The sequence below is a fragment of the Rhinopithecus roxellana genome, chromosome 1 (assembly GCF_007565055.1).
Source record: "Rhinopithecus roxellana isolate Shanxi Qingling chromosome 1, ASM756505v1, whole genome shotgun sequence".
In the NCBI taxonomy this organism is placed as follows: Eukaryota; Metazoa; Chordata; class Mammalia; order Primates; family Cercopithecidae; genus Rhinopithecus; species Rhinopithecus roxellana.
This window is the reverse complement of record NC_044549.1, coordinates 100,720,777-100,725,891: the sequence shown is the minus strand read 5'-3', so window position 1 is coordinate 100,725,891 and position 5,115 is coordinate 100,720,777. Positions and strand designations below refer to the sequence as shown.

Below are 5,115 nucleotides of genomic sequence, written 5' to 3'. Positions count from 1 at the left end.
CACTGCTAGAGAAACGTTTGGCTGCTGTCCCACATCATGCTGGGGGTATGTGTAGGATGATTATACCTCCTGGTTTGCAGAAGACTTTGCCAGTTTTTGCCTGTTGTCTCTATGTGACTATTAATAGCACTCCTCATGCTCGGAAGTGTCCCAGTTTCGCAGTACATTCTACAATTGCTCAGGGTACAGGACTCAAGGAGGCTGCCCTCAGGCCTACATTGCCATAATCTTCCACTTCCCTTTCACTTGGATGCCTCCTTGGACAGGGTAGGTCAGGCCCAGTGGCAACTCAAACCTTATCCAGTCCACTTCAATCCTTTCATCCTGCCTCAAGTTTCTTTTTGGCCTAAGGGAAAGGAGAGAAGGAAAGTAATACTTATATAAGCAAATATTATTCTCCACTCCATGCCTTTATGCTCTAAGCTTTCTCCTTACTGTTTTTTTTTTTTTTGTGTGATTATTCTACTCTTTTAATAAAAACATACCTGTTCAAACTATAAGGTACTTCTAATCATTCAGTCTTTTAGGAAGCATTAGAAAAAAACATGCATACTAGTAAACAGTGAGTTTAGGCACAGGTTCACATAGTTTGTTTTACTTTCAGGAAATCCAGAACCTCTAGGAAATTATTAAATTATGAAGAAGTTACATTTTATAAGCTCTTTCCCTCAACTTTGGCTAAATGCAACAATTTATAAAGCTACATTTAGAAAACTAAATGTAGAAAATTAATGATCATGAAGCAGAAATGTAAAATGGTATATTTATTTTAATCTTTACTGAAAAATGATGTTTAGGGGTAGGGTGGCTCACACCTGTAATCCCAACACTTTGGGAGGCCAAGGCAGGTGGATCACCTGAGGTCAAGAGTTCGAGACCACCCTGACCAACACGGTGAAACCCCGTCGTCTCTAATAAAAATACAAAAAATTAGCTGGACATGGTGGAGCATGTGCCTGCAATCCCAGCTACTTGGGAGTCTGAGGCAGGAGAATTACTTGAACCTGGGAGGCAGAGGTTGCAGTGAGTAGTGATGGTGCCATTGCACTCCAGCCTGGGCAACAAGAGTGAAACTCTGTCTCAAAACAAAACAAAAAGAAGAATGATATTTACACAAAGCTCTTAATATAGCAACCTGGTTAAAAAACAAGGTGAATCAATGCTATTGCATATGTCCTTGAGCTGAGAAATTTCTTACTTATGGAGTCATGCTCAGGAAGCAATACTTAAAATCTTAAACTGTAAACTCTTAGCTTGCAACGTTTTGATTTTTCCTGTATCTTGCAAATTTCTCAGTGCCACTAAATATATTGTCTACTATTTCTTCTTAAAGAACTAATGTTCATAAAAAGGATTATCATCGTCATCCGCATCTGATTCAAAATCAACCCCTTTTAATAGCTGGCTCTGGGACATGTTTTTGCTGGTTGATGTGCTGGACCACTTTTGATCTGTCTATGAAGTGGTAGGAAAAATGTCTTCTTCCACATCTGATTCATCTACCTCAATCACCTCTGAGCAATTCTTAGTGACATTTTGGGAAGGCTGCTATCTTGTAGATTTAAAGGCATCTATAATAGACATATTTCTAGATGCTGGCACAGTAGTCTTTGAGTTCTTGCCATGAGTAGAAGTCTTCAGAACAGTGCCTGCTCTTCCTCTTTGAAACCCTCCTCTGATGCTGAATTCTGTCCTCTTCCTCCTCTTCCACCTCTTCCTCACCCTCTTCCTTTGTTGGTTACTGCTGAGATGCTAACATCAGAGTCATTAGCCATCTGTTCTGCTAAATCTATACTCATAAGGTCACGAGCACTAAAGGCAGAAGCAGGTTCCTCTGATTGAGATCTGGATGTCATCATTTTCACTAGTATTTTTTTGTCTGTTTTCTCTGAAATGACATACTTCCTCATTTATTTTATCTTCTAGGGCATCAATATGATGCTCTTTAAGAAATTGCTGTGTTTTTTACAACTGGTATGTCACTAATTCCTCAATGGCATCTTTCTCTTCCTTGTCTACAAATTCTTGTACTGCTTCACCCATCCTTCTTTCTGTTAGCAGTGAGAGTGGCACATTCTTCTCTGCAGTTTGAAAATATTGTTTTACAAGATCTTCTACCCTTAAAGTTGTTCCTTCTGAAGAAGATTTTGTGGTAAGTTTCCCAAAGTTGATCTCTTCTCCTGTTTTTTCCTTTTGTTCTCTATGCCTGAAAAATGGATAATGTCTTTTGGATTAGCTACCAGATCCACAAATTTCTGACTAAGGCGAAGAACGTTGAAATGTTCAAAACCTCCACTGTAGTCCACTTGCAGTGGTATAAAAGGCTTCTCTGGCTAGCAAGAATTACCCAGATGTTCCCGTTTAGCATTTTCAAGCATTTCCTCAGTCTTCGCCACACAGAAGCTTTGTATGGTTTGGGTTACTTTACAATTATCTGGGTTAAAAAATGTCTGGATGATTAGCCAGAACAACATCCTTCATGAAAAACTACTGCACTGTGTGAAGAGGAATTTTCTGCATATTCATTTTCCTCCCTTTATTACACAGAAAACCAACATGTTTCTTTACAGCTTCTCCTGGGGAAAGAGAAGTAACCACTAAGCTTCTAGGTTGTGAGATATAAAACAGTTGTTGTTCTTTTTTTTTTTTAGATGGAGTTTCACTTCTGTTGTCCAGGCTAGAGTGCAATGGTACGATCTCAGCTCACTGCAACCTTCACCTCCCAGGTTCAAGTGAGTCTCTTGCTTCAACCTTCCAAGTAGCTGGGATTACAGGCATGCAGCACCACACCCAGATAATTTTGTATTTTTAGTAGAGACGGGGTTTTACCATGTTGGTTAGGCTGGTCTCGAACTCCTGACCTCATACGATCCACCCACCTTGGCCTCGCAAAGTGCTGGGACTGCAGGCATGAGCCATCACGCCTGACCTGTTGTTCATTTTTGGTTGGAGCTATTTTACACTCATGTGCACGGCCCCAGATAACAAGATCAATGAAGTCATCCAAAAATTATTCTGGACTGAAGTTAGTACTTCCATGTTTACTCCTGTAATCACAAATAAGTTAAACCAAGAGTTCTCATCTTCTTTTGATCTCAACATCGTTACTTTCTTATTGACAAACATTCGATAGAGCCTTTCATCTGGAATGGATCCTAAATCGTATAGTGCAATCTTTGTGCTTCCTTTCTGAAGCAAAACCAGACTAATGTTTATCTTATCCTTGGACATCGAACGTCCAAAGTGATTTACAAATCCAACACAACTTAAAATGTCCAGGGCACAGCGTGCATGGGCCCCCATGGGATCATCATGATTATCATGAATACTAAACACTGGAATTGAGATGTTGAGATTGCCATCTTGATAGCTCACCCATGGAAACTTACTAAAACCAAAGTCGACCGATTGATCACTGAGAATTTCAAAGTGGAAAGGACTATCACCCATACAACATTTTTTTTAATAACTTGAGGCAGGTATGTAATATTTTCTTCGAGGGCTTATTTTCATGAAAAAGATCACCACCTAACAAAATAAAATCCACTTTATTTTCCTGGGCAAGTTTTAAAATTTCATCAAATGTTACACATGTATCATTTCTTCTGACCGCATCTTTCTCCATAAATCCAAGATCAATATGTGTTGCAACTAAGATTTTAAACAAGTTTTAATCATCAAGTGCTTCTGCAGGACTCATTTTTATGGTCAGTCAAACTCCTCTGTGACCAAGTTCTTCTCCAAGAATCCCTAGGTCCTGTACTCAAATGTCAGAAAATTCACTCTTTTCCAAATTCTAGAAATTCCCACTCCTGGACTCTTTAAAGCCCCACCCATTGGGACCCGAGGCTGTCTTCTTTCCAGGAAGAAAGGGTGGGATCTGTGAGAAGAAAACAGCACGGTCGCACTTGCCTCTGAGAATCCACAGGGCCATAAACCTGAATTCTCTCCTTACTATTTTAACAGAAGTTTCTGGAAATCAAACAAAACAAAACCTTTCTATTTCAGGTTTCTGGCCCTGCCACCGGCATTTAAGATATCTTGTTGATGTTAAGGGGAGAAATCCAACATCATGTTGAACATTGCTTCAGGATGCTGAAATTAGAAACGGAAAGAACAGATAAGGATTTTAAAGTCAGCTTTTATAACTATGCTCAATGAGGTAAAGAAAAATATACTTGCTGTGAATGAAAGATAAGCAATCCCACTGGAATAATGGAAACTATAGAAAATAACCAGATGGGCGGAGCAAGATGGCCGAATAGGAACAGCTCCAGTCTCCAACTCCCAGCGCGAGCGACACAGAAGACCAGTGATTTCTGCATTTTCAACTGAGGTACTGGGGTCATCTCACTGGGGAGTGCTGGACAATCGGTGCTGGTCAGCTGCTGCAGCCCGACCAGTGAGAGCTGAAGCAGGGCGAGGCATTGCCCCACTTGGGAAGCGCAAGGGGAAAGGGAATCCCTTTTCCTAGCCAGGGGAACTGAGACACACAACACCTGAAAAATCGGGTAACTCCCACCCCAACACTGCGCTTTAAGCAAACGGGCATACCAGGAGATTATACCCACACCTGGCCGGGAGGGTCCCACTGCCACGGAGCCTCCCTCACTGCTAGCACAGCAGTCTGCGATTTAACCGCAAGGCAGCAGTGAGGCTGGGGGAGGGGCGCCCGTCATTGCTGAGGCTTAAGTAGGTAAACAAAGCCGCTGGGGAGCTCGAACTGGGTGGAGCTCACAGCAGCTCAAGGAAACCTGCCTGTCTCTGTAGACTCCACCTCTGGGGACAGGACACAGCTAAACAACAAAAGGGGAAGCAGCAGAGGCCTGTGCAGACGTGAACGACTCTGTCTGACAGCTTTGAAGAGAGCAGTGGATCTCCCAACACGGAGGTTGAGATCTGAGAACGGACAGACTGCCTGCTCAAGTGGGTCCCTGAACCCTGAGTAGCCTAACTGGGAGACATCCCCCACTAGGGGCAGTCTGACACCCCACACCTCACAGGGTGGAGTACACCCCTGAGAGGAAGCTTCCAAAGTAAGAATCAGACAGGTACACTGGCTGTTCAGCAATATTCTATCTTCTGCAACCTCTGCTGCTCATACCCAGGCAAAGA

General features: G+C 42.2%; 1 pseudogene; it reads right to left on the bottom strand.

Moving 5' to 3' along the window:
- Positions 1–1,301: 1,301 nt before the first annotated feature.
- Positions 1,302–3,700, bottom strand: LOC104664427 (annotated as a pseudogene).
- Between the last annotated feature and the right edge of the window lie 1,415 nt (positions 3,701–5,115).